Source organism: Panthera pardus, unplaced genomic scaffold (assembly GCF_024362965.1).
Source record: "Panthera pardus isolate Hobbes unplaced genomic scaffold, ASM2436296v1 HiC_scaffold_11, whole genome shotgun sequence".
Taxonomy (NCBI): domain Eukaryota; kingdom Metazoa; phylum Chordata; class Mammalia; order Carnivora; family Felidae; genus Panthera; species Panthera pardus.
In genome coordinates this window covers 91,214,666-91,234,750 of record NW_026526666.1, presented here as the reverse complement: position 1 = coordinate 91,234,750, position 20,085 = coordinate 91,214,666, and the positions used below count along the sequence as shown (strand labels likewise).

Sequence of the window (20,085 nt, the reverse complement as noted above, 5' to 3'; positions counted from 1 at the left end):
GGTTCAGCAGGTGAAGTGTCTGATTCTCGCATCTGTCTCTTGGTTTCGGTTCAGGTCATGGTCTCACGGTTTGTGGGTTCAAGCCCCACATCAGGCTGCATGCTCACAGTGTGGGCGGAGCCTGCTTGGGATTCTCTCTCTCTCTCTCTCTCTCTCTCTCTGCCCCTCCCCTGCTCGCTCTCGCTCTCTCTCTCTCTCTCTTTCAAAATAAATAAACATTTAAAAACAAAAACAAAAAAAAGAGCACAGCTCTTGAACTTGGGGGGGGGGTACAGATTACTTAAATAAGTGAGTAAACAAACAGTTTAAAATATAAAACAGGGGTGCCTGGGTGGCTCAGTCAGTGGAGCATCCAACTTCGGCTCAGGTCATGATATCACAGCTTGTGTGTTCGAGCCCAAAGTCCGGCTCTGTGCTGACAGCTCAGAGCCTGGAGCCTGCTTCAGATTCTGTGTCTCCCCCCATGTCTCTCTGCCTCTCCCTGGCTCATGCTCTGTCTCTCTCTGTCTCTCTCTCTCTCGCAAAAATAAACATTTAAAAAATTAAGAATAAATAAATAAAATATAAATTTATTAGGATGGTAAATTTTAAGTTATGTATATTTTACCACAATTTTATTTAAAAATAAGGTACTATCTAAATGTGATTTCCATCTTTTATTTAAATTTCAAACACAAGAATCTGGATTTCTAACTATGGTCACCTATCAGCAATGCTACTGGAGAAAAGTGACAAGAATACTTGTAAAACTACCATGTTCTTACAACCACATCCTTTTTGTCACAACAATCAGGAAAATTTTATTCCTTCTCTATACTCCATAATGTAAAAATATTAAATAGGAAAAAAGAATAAAAGGCTTTTAAAAAGAAACTTATAAAACATTTCCGATTAATACATTCCTACAACTGAAAATGGGTACACAATTAAACGTTTGCTAATTTTATAAATGAAATATGACATCATGATTTCACCAACGCTAAACATTCTTACAGTCACTTAACCTGTTAATTTTCTCTTTTGTGAATTGCGAAACTGCACTTTTGACCTATCAAGTTAGAATGAAAATGAGAACACCTGAAACTCAAGACACAATGAAATGGAAACACTCCTATACTCTACAGCAACATAACCTGCCTTAACTATGTAACATGTCAAAAACATTAAGTATCTTTACACTGCGTTTATGTAAGGCTACTTTTGAAAATCTTAAATGCGAAGTAATGCTATTTAAACAGAGACAAAAATATACATACATATATGTATATGTATAAATCACAAAATTATTTAAAACAGAAAATAAAGTGTTTAAGCCCAACACTGGTTTTTAAACGTACAGATTATGCAAATTAGGGTTCACCTCACTGACATGCTACAAACTAACGTTTATAATGTTTGCATTATGTGTTAACATGTTGTATTTAAACAACAACAACAACAACAACAACCAGGGTCCCTCGGTGGCTCAGTCAGTCGAGCGTTGGACTTCAGGTCAGGTCATGATCTCACAGTTCATGCGTTTGAGCCCCACATCAGGCTTGCTGCTGTCAGCACAGAGCCTGCTTTGGCTCCCCTGTCCGTGCTCTCTCTCTCTGACCCTCCCCCTGCTCGCACTCTCTAAAAATATACATTACAAAAAAAAAAAAAAAAAAAAACAACAACAAATTGTATAATCATATGATTTATATTATGTTCAATAAAAACCAAACTCCAGGGGCCCTGGGGTGACTCAGTCAGTTAAGCGTCTGAGTCTTGGTTTCAGATCAGGTCAGGATCCCATGTTTTGGAGATGGAGCCCACATGGGGCTCCTGGGCTGGGTAGGGAGCCTGCCTGGGATTCTCTCTCTACTTCTTTCTATGCCCCTCCCCAACACGTGCTCTTTCTGTCTCTCACATATATAAATTTTTTTTTTAATGTATCCTTAGGGCGAAAAAGAATACATTGAACATGTGACTATCACAGCCCTGAATTTTTAACATTTAGTTTACTTTTTCTAAAAAAATAATAAGTATAAAGATTACTTTTTCTCCCAAGAACAAGCTACTGATAAACACAGTATGGAAATATATTGAAACAATCTGAGTGACAAAAGGAAAATCAAAAAACAAAAGCCAACCAGTACCTACTACATTATTCCTTTTCCTATTATACTTTTTAATAAGTGTCTTGAGAATGAGTTCATCATTATACAAAGCAGACCAATGGCGGGGTGAGGGGGGGAGGGATGGAAAAGAAAGATTAGGAAGAGGGGAGGGAAGTTAAGAATGACGCATATATTAATTTTATCAATTGTGGCAAAGGTTTTCATGGGGGTATGTTAAACCTAACCACATTATACACTTTAAAGAGTATACTTTAAATATATTTAAATCACAGGCACTATATATACTGTATATCAAATATATCTCAAGAAAGCTGTTTACAAAAATAAAGTCTACATAAATAAATCATCAGCTCAAGTGGTGTATTTACCATGGGGGAAAAAATGCATTGTTATTCTGTGCTGGATTACAGGACAATTAAGTAGATTTACATCTCACTAGAGTGTTGATCAACCCACGCTAAATTTTGTCTCTGTGCAGCTATCTCCATTGACATGTTGGCCAACTCAGTATTTATTAGTGACTTGAAAACAAACATAAACGTATGATCTTCTAATTAGATGACACAGAACTATAGGATGACAGAAACAAGACTTTAAAAGTATAAGCTGGCTGAAAAGGATTATGAAATGTTATCGCATTAAGGAATAATTCATTCAGATTTAATTATTTATAGGAATTCTGGAAAAGCAGTTAATAAGACAACTCTTATAATCTACCAGAATGACTGCTGTTTTTTGTAGTCATTATTCCAGAAAATTCCAGTTTATTTCTGCAATTATATTAAAAATACTGGCTTACTAGTCATAAAATCTAATTTCTCTAAAGAAAATATGAAGCCAAAAACACACACAAGATGGTAAAATTTCAGTTTGCTTTTCATAAGTATGCTAATTGAGAGAGTTATTCATGAATATATTTCAAGTTACTGGCTCATTCCTTCAGTTTTGCCATTTCTTCTCTACCATGTAATATATACCTCTCTTACTAGAGTTTAAAAAATACTGGCTCTATTCTTTTTTTGTTCACATAATCAATCACTCTAATATAATAACGGTTAATAAGGTATAATAACACAAGTATCCTTCCCATCCCAGAGAAACATTCCAGGGAGAAACTTATATAAATCAGGCTTAAGTAAATAAATAAATGATAATCAAGCTAAAACATGTAACTGAGTCCTCCTTTGGATACTTCTTTGATTACCAGCAGAAAACCTACTAAAATGGCTAGCATAAGTGCATAAAGCCTGCATATCAGACACAAAAATGTAAAATCTTTGATTGTATAATTGTTTAAGACTGGCCAGGATTCATTTTTTTGTCTTTCAAGGAATTCAACCAACTCAATTAAAGTGACATATGGGCACCATGTGGTAAGGCAGGAGGAGGTGAAATGAGGGTTAGCCTTTATTTTATGACACAGAAACGATGCTAATGGACCCAGACACTAGAGAAACAGTAACCAATACGTAATCTTGGGGTTGAGAAAAGGGGGAATTAAGAATGTCAGAGCAGCTGGTCAGCCACTCTCCTACTCATTCAGTTAATGTGCACAACACTGTAAAAGCAAGGCAGAAATTTAAATTGCTATGAATGGAAACGGATTACAAAAGTGAAGACTGCCATATTTTAAGGTAACTTTTTATTGCCTAAAATAAAATCCCTCATCCTTCCAGAACAGGCAGTATATGTAATTGATGTACCCACTTTTTTAACTGATCGAAGGACTACATATATAACAGTAGCTTCAAACAGTAAAAGTCAACTTTGATCTAAGTAAAAAAATAAATTCAAAACCTTTGTTCCAAAACACATGTAAAATCTGTAGCAGGCACTGTGCTGTCACTCACAAGATAATCTTCTCTCCAAAGTACTAAGTTTACAAAGTCACATGTCTTCACTTATGAGGAGTTTCAAAAACATGTCTATACTTTAGCTCAGTAATTTCATTTCTAGAACGTTATTCCACAAAAATAACCCAAAATTCAGGAAAGACTTTAAATTCAGTAAGTTATTCCTAATAGGAAATTTAGAAACAACCTAACGTTTAACTTCTCACCAAAATAATGTTTAATTCTATTCATTCTTCTCAACAATAACCCTATTCCTGCCCCGGTGTTCATTTGTATACGGTACCACATTCATTCAGTTACTCAAAGCCAAATCCCTAACGTCCCCCTTCAGTCTTCTTCCTCCCACATCTCACATCCAAGCTACCACGATATCCTACTGCATCTATATACCAAATCCCACCACTAATCTTCTTCCGCTACCATCTTAGAGCAAGCCACCATCATCTATCTTCTGCCTGTTTTACTTGAACAATCACTTAACTCATCTTGTTTCCACTTCACCAACACAGCCACCTGCCCTAGTCACAGTCTGCTATCTACACAATAGCTACAGTCACCCTTTAAAAGGAAATTCAGATCTCCTGCTCTTAAGTTTCTAATGGCTTTGAATTACATTTAGATTATAATAACCCAAATTCTTACCATGCTAAACAATGCCCCATCTAATCGGATACTCCACACGCTTCTCTGAATTCTGTTGCCACCCTCTCTACTCCACGCTAGTTTCCCTACAATTCTAAGATCACACGAAGCACCTTGCTATCTCTGGGCCTTTGATTTTTATTCTTTTTATCATTTATTTTTGTTTATTTTAGAGAGAGTGAGCAGGAGAGGGGGCAGAGGGAGAAAGAAGGGAGGAGAGAGAGACAGAATCTTAAGCAGACTCTCTGCAGACTCGGGACTCAATCCAATGACCCTGGGATCATGACCTGAGCAGAAACAAGAGACACTCAACCAACTGAACCACCCAGGCACCCCTCCCTGGACCTTTGCACTGCAGTTCTTTCTACCAGAAATGTACTTTCCCTAGAAATCTGCAAGACTCACTCCCTCACTTCTTACCTCTCTATTTATATGCCTTATTTAGATAGAGCTTCCCCTGAGAGCCCAAGGAAAATCGGAGTCCAATCATTCTCTATCCCTTTATCATGCCTCATTTTCATCAAGGCTCTTATTACTACCCAAAACTATATTGTGCATATAGTTGTTTACTTTCCTTCTATCCCATGGAAAGGTACAGACTCTATGAGTACGGAGGGTTTGGTTTACTCACTACTACATTCCCAACACCTACACAGTACCTGACACACATTAAAAGCTTGAGATATATTTGTCAAATGTTGACTGAATACTACATTCTTGTTAAAAAAAACAAAACAAAACAAGAGAAAGCCATTTATTATTTAAGACATGTTTCAAATAGCAAAGGAAATGCTAACATTATAATATAAACTGACAAAATATAATAAAGTATCTTATACAGAGCCTACAACACAGAAAAAAAAGACAAAGGAAACTATATAAAAAAAAATGGTTATAGTAGATGCCTCTAGAAATCACTTAACATTACTAAAAATTTTCATTTTCTTCTTTTACCTATCTTAACTGTGAAAAATAACTGAATGGCAAAGCTGCCTTTATGCTCAGGACTAACAAAACAAACAAAACCCTCTGGTCTATAGAAAGTTTATGCTAGAAAAAAACTTGGAAGGTTATTTTTCTTTCTTTCATTTATTTATTTTGAGGGACAGAGAGAAAGCAAGAAAACAAGTACAAGCAGGGGAGTGGAGAGAGAGAGAGAGAAAGAGAAAGAGAAAGAGAAAGAGAGGAGAGGATTCTGACTCGAGGCTCGAGCTCATGAACCACAAGATCTTGACCTGAGCAGAAACCAAGACTGATGCTTAACCCAATGAGCCACTCAGGTGTCCCTCTAAAGGTTATTTTTCCATGTAAATTGAAGTTTCTCAATTACTAAGAAGATCAAGCAATTTGTTATACGAACTGAGTCCATTTTAAGAGTCAAGGGGTTCAAAAAGTAATTTACAAGTGTTAACTGATCTACACTAGGAATAAACTGAGATTTATTTCAGGGAAACCATCCTACCCATTCATGCACAATAGAGTTCTAACTATTTAGGACAATCTTCAAACCTCCCAAACCCATCTATCGCATCTCTACTTCTGCTACAAAGCCTAGCACATATGCCACACTAAGCTGACTACTGGCCATTCCATTAAGAATGCCTCTGAATTTTAACTTCCTAGAAGGTTTTTTGCTCCCCTACTCTGCCTAGAGAAATCCTATACCTTCCAGCTTAGTGCCACTTCCTCAGTGAAGTGACTTCTTCCTTTCCCATATATAGTATCTTTTTCTCTCTTATCAAAGGTTCTTGGGGCACCTGGGTGGCTCAGTGGGTTCAGCATCCGACTTCGGTTCAGGTCATGATCTCATGGTTTGTGGGTTTGAGTCCCCCATCAGGCTCTGTGCCGACAGTTCAGGGCCTGGAGCCTGATTGGGTTCTGTGTCTCCCCCTCTCTCTGCCCCTGGCCTGCTCACACTCTGTCTTTCTCTCAAAAATAAACATACATTAAAAAAATTAAAAGAAAAAAAAGGTTCTTAACCTTGGGCCGATGAATGGCCTAATAATCTTTGTGAAATTTTGAAATTATATGTAGATACTGGGTATATGCTGTTTTTTGAGAAGAAAGCACTGTGACTACACTCAAGATTGTAAAAGTAATTCATAACCCAAAAGGATAAGAATCATTGCTTTATCATGCCACTTTAGATTACAATTATTTATTTACTCCTCTTTCTCACTACTCTGTGAGGTTTTTCTAAGTTTATTATCTTGAGAGTGAGAGTGAGAGAGTGAGAGAGAGAGAGAGAGAGAGCACGCGCGCACACACCCAACTGGGAAAACGGAAGAGAGAGGGAGAGAGAGTCCCAGGCAGACTCCTCACTGTCAGTGCAGCGACTGATGCAGGGCTCGAACTCACAAACCATGAGATCATAACCTGAGCTGACATGAGACACTTAACCGACGGAGCCGCCCAGGTGCCCCACTCTGTGAATTTCTTTTAAAGCACCTTATCGATATGGTAAGGAATAAATGGTATGATGAACTGAAATGTTTAAAAGCTAGGTCTGATTGCTCAGTTTTCCCTAAATTCCCTTAGGCTCACTTTAAGACACCTGAAATCCGCTTCTAATTTTATTACCTTCATCCTCTAACTTTTAAATTTCCCTCCATTTATGAATTTGAATCAATCATTTAACATAAAAAGTTTAACTTCCTAGGGGCGCCTGGGTGGCTCAGTCCATTAAACATCGACTTCAACTCAGGTCCTGGTCTCAAGGTTTGCGAGTTCGAACCCTGCTTCGGGCTGTCTGCTGTCTGTGCAGAGTCCGCTTTGAATCTTCTGTCTCGCTCTCTCTGCTCCTCCCCAACTCTCTCAAAATTAAATGTAAAAAATTAAATTTCCTGGATTAAAACCAATGTTCTCAGGGGCGCCTGGGTGGCTCAGTCGGTTAAGCGTCCGACTTCGGCTCAGGTCATGATCTCGCGGTCCGTGAGTTCGAGCCCCGCGTCAGGCTCTGTGCTGGCAGCTCAGAGCCTGGAGCCTGTTTCAGATTCTGTGTCTCCCTCTCTCTCTGACCCTCCCCCGGTCATGCTCTGTCTCTCTCTGTCTCAAAAATAAATAAACGTTAAAAAAAAAATTAAAAAAAAAAAAAAACAACCAATGTTCTCATTTCTAAACTTTTTGAATTTTGTTATGTAATCAAAGGGAAAAAGAAAAACTTTTGAAATTAAAAAAAGTAAAATAAAAAAATTTTTTTTTAAATATCCAAAAAGAGGGGCGCCTGGGTGGCTCAGTAGGTTGAGCGACCAACTTCGGTTCAGGTCATGATCTCGCAGTTTGTGGGTTCAAGCCCCGCATCAGGCTCTGTGCTGACAGCTTGCTCAGAGCCTGGAGCCTGCTCCGGATTCCGTGTCCCTTTCTCTCTGCCCCTGCCCCTCTCACACTCTGTCTCTGTCTCTCTCAAAAATAAATAAACATTAAAAAACAAAACAAACCAACACTTTAAATATCCAAAAAGAAAATTAAAACTCAATATCCTAAAAGAATCACAAGACAAGGACGGAGGTAGATTTATGGAAAGATGAAAAAATAGAAAAAAAGGTGACAGGTGTATGAGCCAATCTATCTTAAGACAATGCTTGTTTCATATTCACTTATTAAATTAAGATGATGGGGGGAAAGACCTAGTCACCCTTCTTATATTATATACACCTATTTCAGTTCAGGATTTTCATTTAATTTTTGCCAAAAACCTTTCACATGTCATTCAAACCAACACTGTTGTGACATCAAACGCTTATGTGCAAGAAGTTACCCAATACGACCAGCAACCATGAGGTACTCACCGTGCTATACACTGCCGGGACAGCGGGAGTGAAGAGTCGATCCTCGAGAGGCTGCTGTGCAGGTCCTCTAGGAATTCTAGAAGAGTGAGTTAAGGATAAGAGAACTCAAAAATGCCTTGCTGTAGCATTAGCAAAAAATTACCATCCTAAGATTCTGTCCATGACCCAAGTTTTGTCACGTAATTACTAAGGCTACTCATTTACTTCTCCACAAAAACGGAAAACAAATATTTCAAATTTCTTCATGTAATCAGATCAATCTCTCCAAGTGATTCCCATGATAAACGTTCCATGGCAACTCAAAACAAACAAGCCTCCACACTTTAGGTCCATGATGAGAATCTACCACCTTTACTTTCTAGAGAAAAAGACTAAGGAAGTATGAGCAGGACAGCCAGAAAGATACATGTAAATTACTGAAAAAGACAGTCTCTTCTGCTAACTGCACAGGAATGACTAATATAATTGTTTCCTGGTTTTTCTATTTTAGTTGCTTCTTTCCCTTCTCCATATTTCCCAACCAACTCATTTAAAAAAAAAAAAAAAAACCCACAATGGCTCTCCAGCATAACAATTAAAATATTCCAGCATGTGGCCAGGATATTGTTAAAAGACAAAAGACTATCATTTTACTCAGCTTCAAAAGTAAATGATGTGAGCTCCTTCCACCTGGTGATGAGAGATGATATTTCACCTCTCTAAGAATGTCAACAACAACAACAAAAAAGAACAGCAACCAAAAGATTAACAGCAATTCTCTCCACACAGTGGGATTACATAAGTGTATTGAATGTTTCCATAATAAAATTTTTGAATCATTTAAATGTACAATTTAAGAGGACTAAAAATATAATAAACCCAAAATGAAACAGAATGCCTCCCTAAACCTAACAAGTACTTCAAATTTCTCCTATCATTTTCCTTTCTAATTCAATGAAACATTTTAGAAGACAAAATGCCAGCTACGATTAATAATTTTATATGAATGACCACAAGTTACAGAAATCTGAATCATTAAAAGTTCAATTCTTTATATGTAAGTAGCAACAGTTTGTTGAGGTGGGAGAGGGAAAATAAAGCAAAAACCATCCATGGTTTAGCCACTCAAAATCAGTAACACTGTACCAGTCTCTAGACAATTCTTTAAACTAACCACCTCAGACCACACAGTTCATCCCCTACACATAAGAAACTGATTTAAACTACTGCAAGAAATAACAAAACTAAAACATTTCATACAGGAGCTGCTTCTTTAAAACTTTATATATGTTTGCAATGTAGAAAGCATAAGGCTAATAATAAGGTCCGGGACAATAGTCCTTCATTATGAGCTTGTCGATTCTTTCAGAAAGAAGATTACCCTTGGCTGGAATAAAACTTTCTTTGAATTATAGTTCTGCACCGCGGTCACATGAATGGTGGAAAATATGAGGCCATTCCTTCTTCTGCAAAGCCAACGACTTTTGCTTCTTCTAGCTAAGGCTAATTCTCACCACATGAGAATAATCTCAAATGAGAGTTATTAGTACTATGCCCCCAAAAGCTGAGACATGCCATTTAAACCTTACAAAGGAAGGTTAGGGGTTCCTGATTTCTATTAGTTATTTTATTGCCTAACAATACAATTATGAGATTTGTAAAGAGGCAATCATATACTTGGCCAAGAGTCCCACTAACAAACATTCTTCTGGGCCACAAATAATGTTTATTTTGTTTATTTCACTCTCTGTAAACCACCAACAGAATACTACAGGTTGATAAATTGTTTCTTAAAAGAATGTTGAAGTAAAAATTCTTAATTTTAAAACAAAAACATAATTCTATAAAAACAAAAACTGAAAATACAAGTCAGGAGATCTGAATCTAAAACAGGCTGCAAGCCTAACCAACTACATTGTCTTCACCGAACCATTCCAAAATACCTCTTATAAACAGAATCAGCAAGAAGAAACCTGCCCCAGTTAATAAGGCTAGGTACTCAGGCCAGATCAAGTCTTCCTGAATTCTAAAAACCACTCTCTTCCTATTATATCAATATGTCACGAACAGAATAATGACCACAACCTGGTCAAACTATGGTTGCCCCTATCTATATGACAAAACTAAATGAACAGCTCGTCTCATAGAAGAGTCAATGGAGTGTCACCCCAAAATTTCTAGAAAGTCCCAAATTCTTGGCCTAAACTGAATCATCTGCCCAATGGCAAATGTACACTTATTAATACAGACTTGGCAATTAATGTATCAAAGTCAGCTTATTTTACAGAGCATTTTTTTCCTATCACATATCTTCATAAATATGCTAAAAACCACTAAATTGTACACTTTAAAAAGTGTGAATTTTATGGCATGTGAGTTATATCTCAATAAAAAGTTTAACTTGTGGGGTGCGCCTGGGTGGCTCAGTTGGTTAAGTGTCCAACTTCGGCTCAGGTCACTATCTCGTGGTTCTTGGGTTCAAGCCCTGCGTCCAGCTCAGTGCTGACAGCTCAGAGCCTGGAGCCCGCTTCAGATTCTGTGTCTCCCTCTCTCTCTGCTCCTCCCCTGTTCATGCTCTGTAGCTCTCTCTCTCAAAAATAAGCATTAAACATTTTTTTTAATTTAACTTCCTATATTTGTGCTTCTTTGCAAGTAAGTTATTTAGCCCCTCTTTCCACTAAAAACAGCCTAAATAAACCAGACTGAAATAGGCACTAGGCATTTTCTCCATAAATAAGTTAATTCGAAGAAATGACGTGCATGTAAAGCTCTTTCACAACAACATACTTCCTCCTAATTCTGCCTGTAATTAAGCTTATTACCAGCTTTCACCAAGTACTGTATCCCCAGCATACATCACTGGATATTTACTTATTTACTTTTGAGCTCAAGGTAGCAAAAAAAAAAAAAAAAAAAAAAAAGGCTTCTCAGAGTACCACTTAAAATTCAAATTCAACTAATGAACAGTGATAATATGCATGTGCAGTGCTTCAGAATATGTTGTTTTTTTATTTTTTAAATCTCAACACTAAAACACAGTAGGCATACTCACTTGACATTTCTGCAGTTCAAACTACTACGGATTATACCATTAGGAAATATAAGCAAAATCATTAGCAAGACCAGAAGGATGGTATATAATAACTGAATTAAGATTCTAAATAGAAATACAAATGGAAAATATTTTTTTAATTCCGCACGTTCATTTTCTAATAAAAAATGTAAGAAATAAATAAAATTTGAAGACTTAAGAGTATTAAAGCACAACACACTCTAAATTGATTATTAAAGAACTCACTACATACGCTCCACATTAAATGTCAATTAGGCAGATACAAATTTTTCAAACACAAGATTTTGTCAAAGAAATCCAAAGATCAGTGAGATTATATAATGATCTGAATGTTTCCTGCTTATGTCAGGAAAGAAAGAAGGGACCAGTAATTTTTTAATTTACAGATGTGTACTGGGGGTGCCTGGGTGGCTCAGCCGGTTGAGCGACCGACATCGGCTCAGGACTTGATCTCACGGTTTTGAGTTTGAGCCCCGAGTCGGGCTGTGTGCTGACCGCTCAGAGCCTGGAGCCTGCTTCAGATTCTGTGGCTCCCTCTCTCGATGCCCCTCCCCCACTCATGCTCTGTCTCAGAAATAAATAAATATTTAAAAAAAATTTTTTTTAAACTTACAGATGTGTACTGAAATTTCATGAATGATGAACTCTCATTAGGATGAAGTTTCTTGCTCAATGGCAATTGTATCTGACCCTGAGTTTGACCTCTAGTCACTATCTCCTCAAAAGGTTTTATCTTGAGAAATTAGAAAATAATTAATGAAAATCAACAGAAATCTTCCTCCAGTATGCTAAAACACTAATGTTCCATTTACAACTCACAGCTGAATGTTCCTAAACTTTACCCCAATCCATTATAAGAAAAGCTAGGGGCGCCTGTGTGGCTCAGTCGGTTAAGCATCCGACTTCTGCTCAGGTCATGATCTCATAGCTTGTGAATTCGACCCACACGTCGGGCTCTGTGCTGTCAGCACCAAGCCTGCTTTGGATCCTCTGATCCCCTCTCTCTGCCCCTCCCCTGCTTGCTCTCTCTCTCTCAAAAATAAATAAACACAGGGGTGCCTGGGTGGCTCCCTCGGTTAAGCGCCCGACTTCGGCTCAGGTCATGATGTCATGGTTCTTGGATTTGACCCCCACGTTGGGCTCTGTGCTGACAGCTCAGAGCCTGGAGCCTGCTTCGGATTCTGTGTCTCCCTCTCTCTCTGCCCCTCCTTTGCTCATGCTCTGTGTCTCTCTCTGTCTCTCAATAATCAATAAATGTTTAAAAAAAAAAACAAAACTTTTTTTTTTTTTTTTTTTAAGAAAAGCTACTCTCCCAAATCAATGCTCACCATAAGCAATATTTATAGTTACAACCTCAAGTTATTATTGCCTCACTGAAAGTGAAAGCAAGGGTACAAATCCCATTGCACAAATTACTTTAGAGAAGACACAGGAAACCGATTTCAGGAGATAAAAACAAATAAATGAAAAAGATCTTTTTCTACATTATTTCTTATTTAAGCTTTATGGCAATATGGTAATATCAGTCAATTTACACCTTTCTCCACTTTCTCTTTTTTTGTTGGGATTTTATTTTCAAGTAATCTCTACACCCAGCGTGGGTCTCAAACCTACAACCCGAGATCAAGAGTTGCATGCTCTACTGACATGCCAGGCATCCCTCCTTCTTCAAATAGAGTTTTGATAACAATAAAGGAAGAGAACATGTATAACATAAAAGGATAAGGGCAGAATTTCTATACTACACTCTTTTCACATACAATTGCTTTGGAAATAGCTACATTCCATTTGGTATTATTTCCATTTAATTAATTAACATTAAATATATTAATATTGAATATAAATTCCATTTAATATTAATATAAATATCCCCATTAAGGGATATACTCTTTAAAAATTAAAGAAATGCAATTTAAATAAACTAGCATATCTTGAAAATAAACCCTAAAAAAACAAAATTTAACCTACTTTTATAAAGGAGATGCACTAGCCAAAACTGGAAAAACACACTGTCTACATAAATGTAATTATAAGAAGCAATCCCGTGTCACTGTTTATCACACAGAAAATTGTCCAGATTAATTCAGAATGTTTCAAAAAAATATTTTAAGAGTCCAAAATTATATTATTTGAAGTGTTTGAGATGTGCTGCATATAGAAACTGACTAATTAGTTATAGAAAGCTAATATAAAAAATAACGCCCTCTTGCTCGGACAACTGAATAGACATGCAAAGGAATGATGGTGGATTGCTTACTTGACAAAAATTAACTCAAAGTAGATCAAAGACTTAAATGTAAAGGCTATAACTAGAAATTTTCAGAAGTAAACATGGAATAAATCTGCATGGCCTCATATTTGGCAATGGATTATTAGATACAGGAGCACCAAAATCAACAACAAAAGAATAAATCATACTTCAACAAAATTAAACAGTACTGTACATCAAAAGACACTACCAAGAAAATGGAAAGACAACACATAGAATAGGAAAAAATATTTTCAACTCTTATGTCTGATAAGAGATTTCTATCTAGGATATATAAAGAAATCTTACAATTCAAAAATAAAAACGCAAATAACCCATTATTTCAAGTGGAGAAAGGATCTGAAAAGACATTTCTCCAAAGAAGATCTACAAATGGGCAAAAAGCACATGAAAAGATGGTCAATATAATTAGTCAACCGGGAACCACAAATCAAAGCTGCAATGAGATACTACTTCATACCTACCAGGAAGGATGGCTATAATCAAAACGCCAGAGTCAGTGAGAGGACAGAGAACCCTCATATACTCCTGGTGGAAATGTGAATTTGTGAAGCCACTCTGAAAAACGGTCTGTGACAGTTCCTCAAAAGTTTAAACACTGAGTTATCATATGACCCAGCAATTTCACTCTTGGGTATATACCCATGAGAAATGTAAACACATATCCTTGCAAAAACTTACACATTAATATTTATTTACATGCACTATTATTCCTAATAATAAAGGTAGAAAGACCTCAACTGTGCATCAACTGATGAATGGAAAGCATAAAAAAAAATATTTGGCAAAAAAAGAAACGAAGTACTAATACATGCCACAACATGGATGAATCTTGAAAACATGCTAAGTGAAAGTCACAGAAGACCACATATTACAGGATTCAATTTTTATGAAACGTTCAAAATAGGCTATAAAGACAGAAAGACTAGTAGTTGCTTAGGAGTAGAGAAAATGAAGAGGGAGGGAGCTGATAGCTAAGAGGAATGGGGTTCCTTTCTAAGGAGATAAAAATGTTCTAGAATTGACTGTGGAAATGGCTGCACACATCCGTAAATGCACTAAAAACCAGGGCATTGTACACTTTAAATGAGTCAATTTTACGATATGCATATTTTACCACAATAACGTTTTATTTAAAATAACCCTTTCCGGGGCGCCTGGGTGTCTCAATCAATTGAGTTTCCGACTTTGGCTCAGGTCATGATCTCACAGTTTGTGAGTTCAAGCCCCACGTCAGGCTCTGTGCTGACAGCTCAGAGCCTGGAGCCTGCTTAGGATTCTGTGTCTCCCTCTCTCTGTGCCTCTCCCCTACTTGTGCTCTGTCTCTCTCTCTCTCTCTCTCTCTCTCTCTCTCTCTCTCAAAGATAAATTTAAAAAATAAGATGTAGGGGCGCCTGGGTGGCTCAGTTGCTTAAGCGTCCGACTTCAGCTCAGGTCACGATCTCGCGGTCCGTGAGTTTGAGCCCCGCATCGGGCTCTGGGCTGATGGCTCAGAGCCTGGAGCCTGTTTACGATTCTGTGTCTCCCTCTCTTTCTGCCCCTCCCCCGTTCATGCTCTGTCTCTCTCTGTCCCAAAAATAAATAAACGTTAAAAAAAAAATTTTTTTTAAATAAAAAATAAGATGTAAAAAAAAATTTTTTTTTTTAAAATAACCCTTTCCTACACTGGGAAAAGCTTCATAAAAGATAAGGACTAGGGGTGCTGGGTGGCTCAGTCAGTTGGGCATCCAACTTCGGCTCAGGTCATGATCTTACAGTTTGTGAGTCCCAACTCCACGTCAGGCTCTGTGCTGACAGCTCAGAGCCGGGAGCCCACATGGGGTTTTGTGTGTGTGTGTGTGTGTGTGTGTGTGTGTGTGTGTGTGTGTGTGTTGCCTCTCTCTCTCTCTGCCCCTACCCCGCTCATGCTCTCTCTCTCCTTCAAAGGTAAATAAACATTGTAAAAAATGAATAAAAAAGAAAGATAAGGACTAGAGCTATAGAAAACCGTGTATCAATAAGGGAAGCAAATTCCATAATGGAACCCTCAGAGGCTAACAGTAAAGTATCCTCAGCTAATTGCTACTTACATAGGTGATACCAAAGAAACAGTTCATCTCAAACCCAAGCATAAAACTGTGCTGAAGGGTGACGCCTGGGTGACTCAGTCAGTTATGTAACCCACTCTTGGTCTCGGCTCAGGTCATGATCTCATGGTTCATGTGTTCAAGCTCCAAGAAGGGCTCTGCACTGTAGTGCGCATCCTGCTTGGGATTCCCTCTCTCTCTCTGCTCCTATTCGGCTTGTGCATGCACACGCTCTCTTATCAAAATAAATAAATGAAGGCAAAAAACCCACAAAGCTGTGCTGATTAGATTAATGCATGTTATAATTAAAGATGAAACAGACAAGACTGAATTAATTTAAAGTTGTGAAGCGTAGACCTCATAGACATCAAACATGTAAAATATGCCACAAAGAATGATAACCCTGAATGACTCTACTCAGCAAATACAGAAATCTCAGGGATCACAAGGTTAGTAACTCTGGACAAAAACAAAACAGGAACTGTATTCTCAAACCTAAACACTATGACAAATCTACCCCTGCTTTAACTTTGGAGTCTATAAAAAAAATGTGTGTATGTGTATGTGTGTGTGTGTGTGTGTGTGTGTGTGTATAAGGACACCAATGTTCTATGAAAACCAAAATTTTCTTCATTGCTCTATATCATTTGCCATTGAAACTGCAGAGAAACAGGGGTGTCTGGGTGGCTCAGTCCGTTGAGCATCTGACTTCAGCTCAGGTCATGATCTCACAGCTCATGAGTTTGAGCCCCACGTTGGCTCTGTGCTGACAGCTCAGAGCCTGGAGCCTGCTTCGGATTCTGTGTCTCCCTCTCTCTCTGCCCCTAACCCACTCACATTCTGTCTCTGTCTCTCTCAAAAATAAATAAGCATTAAAATAAATAAATAAATAAATAAATAAATAAATAAATAAATAAATAAATAAAAAGAAACTGCAGAGAAATAAAACTAGCCATTTTATTCTTTCAATTCAATTTAATGTTGGACTGTTAATTTAGGTCCAAAATCCCTTACTGGAATTCAGAATTTTTCCAAAGATAGAAAGTTAATACAGTTGTTACATTATATAACATTTCCAGCAGGGTCTACGGGCAATACTCCTTAATGAAACACATTTATCTCTACTGCAAAAGATATAAATATTCAAACTTCTGGCTTTCTGGCCAGAGTTTTTACTAATTTATGAGAAAAAATTAGTTTTCCAGTCACTTTTGATTTTGGAATTGCAAAGTGCAAACAGCCTATACCTTCTTTCCCATTGTGTTTCTGCGCAAATCTGTTTCTAGAAACCACTATATGAATGTTAACAACTAGGGAACCATTAAACTGTATTTTTTTTACAAATCTGAAAACTTTAGTTTCAAAGTGCTTGGCCAGAAAAGCCCTTGCTCTGGCTCTGGTTTTCTACTAACTCGGAAACTGATTTCCCGACAGTCACATTTAAGTTTAACCAAAAACATAAGCTGCTTAGATGGAGGGTGGGGGGGCAAGGATCAATATTGTGAAAGAATATAGCTGCTGACCATGCTGTTAATCCTTCTACTCAAGACAAAAATACAAACTTTCTATGAGACAAAAAGATACACATATGAAAAATGAATATACTCACAAATTTCAAATTTCACAATTTCAAAATTTCAAAGTTTTTAGTTCTCAAGTTTTTAATTCTAAGACAAATAGTTAAGTGTTATACTAACACACAATTCAGATTAAAACAATCCATGTGGGGCGCCTGGGTGGCGCAGTCGGTTAAGCGTCCGACTTCAGCCAGGTCACGATCTCGCGGTCCGTGAGTTCGAGCCCCGCGTCAGGCTCTGGCCTGATGGCTCGGAGCCTGGAGCCTGTTTCTGATTCTGTGTCTCCCTCTCTCTCTGCCCCTCCCCCGTTCATGCTCTGTCTCTCTCTGTCCCAAAAATAAATAAAAAACGTTGAAAAAAAATTAAAAAAAAAAAAAAAAAAAAAAACAATCCATGTGACAAAGAAAAGGCAGAAGGCAACAAAGTAGACCTCTTCCTTCAAAAATGTCTACCTTGAAGAAATTTCATTAAGAACGATGAAGGGCAGGAGCGCCGGGGTGGCTCAGATGGTTAAGCGTGAGACTCTTGGTTTCGGCTCAGGTCATGATCTCGTGGCTTCGTGAGCTTGAGCCCAGCATGGGACTCTGTGCTAGCAGCACAGAGCCTGCTTGAGATTCTCTTTCTCCCTCTTCCTCTGTCCCTACCCTATTCATGCTGTCTCTCTTTCTCAAAAAAAAAAAAAAAAAAAAAAAAGATGAAATGCAGTTAGCAATTCCATTTGTATCCTACATCTGAATCACTCAAATGGCCTTAGATAATAACCAAATAAAATATGCTGATATGCCAGATTCCTCTGGATATGGATCCAGATAATAATTGGTAGGGAATACACATTTGACAGATTTTAAAAGTCATTCTCCAAAAAAGAACTGAATGAGCTAGTCATTCACATACAACAAAAGTCAGCCTTCACTAGACATTCCACTGCTGGCTACAAGCTGTTAATAGGTAGAACTCTAAAATTTTCAAGGAGGTGACATTTACCTGAACTGGTAGAGCATTTTTAAAATGTAATATGAAGATGAGATCATAATTGCGATGTTCTGAAATTCTACTAGAACTTAGGTTTAAAAAGAATCATGGCAGGGGCGCCTAGGTGGCTTGGTCAATTCAATGTCCCACTCTTTTTTTTTTTAATGTTTATTTCTGAGAGAGAGAGAGGGAGGGAGGAAGGGGGGGGAGAGAGAGAGAGAGAGAGAGAGAGAGAGAGAGAGAGAATGAGAATGGGCAGGGGAGGGGCAGGGAGAGAAGGAGACACACAATCTGAAGCAGGCCCCAGGCTCTGAGCTGTCAGCACAGAGCCTGACATGAGGCTCAAACCCATAAACCATGAAATTATGACCTGAGCCAAGGCTGGACGCTTAACCAACTGAGCCACCCAGGCGCCCCTGAATGTCCCACTCTTGATTTCAGCTGAGGTCATGATCCCACGGTATTGGGATTGAGCCCGCATTAGGTTGCGTGCTGACAGCAGAGTTGGCTTAAGATTCTCTCCCTCTGCCTCTCCGCCCTGCTCACACACTCTCTCTCTCTAAAATAAATAATAAAAGTAGACGGGTGAAGGAAAAGAATAAACAAAAAATGGCTTATAGGTGCTTTATCTTGAGCAGTGACATAGACAGTGGTACTATTTACCAAAACCGGGAAGGAACAGGTTGAAGTAGGGATGAAAAGGAAATTAAGAGTACTGAAATGCCTACTGGAAATGTCAGGAGACACAATAACAAAAATTAGATATATGAATATGTAATTAGGGCTAAAACTCTGACCTAAAGATACAAAACTTTCAAAGTTCATTAACATGAAAATAATCTTTAAACCCAATAGAAAGAAAGGAGGCAAAGGACCTCAGACCTGAGGGTGAGACACAGGATAGATCAGCAAAGGACCCTACCTGTAGCCACTGAGGTGGGACGAAAACCAACAGATGCAGTGGTACCAAGGGCCACACCACTACTCATGGGAGTGAACATTGAGTCCAGAACACTCTCTTTACACTCTTACTGCTGACACACCTGGACAAAGATAACCAACACAGGCCCTCCAGAAAGTCCTGAGAATCAAGTTCCAGACCACACAGGCTGTTATACTTAGCCAATGTTATAATAAAAACCACCTCAGCATTAAAAAGGGGGAAGGGGCCTCTGGGTGGCTCAGTCTGTTAAGTGTCCTACTCTTGGTTTTGGCTCAGGTCGTGATCCCAGGGACAGGGGATAAAGCCCCAGGTTGGGCTCTGCACTGACAGGGCAGAGCCTGCTTGGGATTCTCTCTCCTCTCTGCCCCTCCCGCTCATGTGCACACATGCTCTATCAAATAAACAAACTTAGAAAAATATATATGAATAAATAAACTATTCTGGCATACAGTAAAACTCTATAAATGTTAGCTATCATAATGGTTACTTAAAAAAAAACTAATTGTGAGGGGTACCTGGGTGGCTCAGAGGGCTGTGTGTCTAACTCTTGATTTCTACTCAGGTCATAATCCCAGGGTCGTGGAATCAAGCTCCAAGTCCAGCTCCGCGCTGAGCAGGGAGCCTGTTTAAAATTCTCTCTCGGGGCACCTGGCTGGCTGAGTTGGTTAAGCGACTGACTCTTGGTTTCAGCTCAGGTCATGATCTCAGGGCTTGTGAGTTCAAGCCCGCTCCTCATCAGGCTATACACTAACAGTGTGGAACCTGCTTGGGATTCTCTGTCTCTCTGTCTCTCTCTCTCTGCCCCTCCCCTGCTCGCT

The 20,085-nt window shown here is 38.3% G+C and overlaps 1 protein-coding gene across 7 annotated transcripts in view; it reads right to left on the bottom strand.

Moving 5' to 3' along the window:
• EIF4G3 (eukaryotic translation initiation factor 4 gamma 3) overlaps positions 1-20,085 on the bottom strand; it is a 314,444-nt gene that overhangs the window by 224,795 nt on the left and 69,564 nt on the right. For all 7 annotated transcript variants that reach the window (XM_053898880.1, XM_053898871.1, XM_053898863.1 and 4 more), the window contains one exon: positions 8,389-8,464. The gene's annotated coding sequence lies outside the window, so the exon portion shown is untranslated. The remainder of the gene's footprint in view (positions 1-8,388; positions 8,465-20,085) is intronic.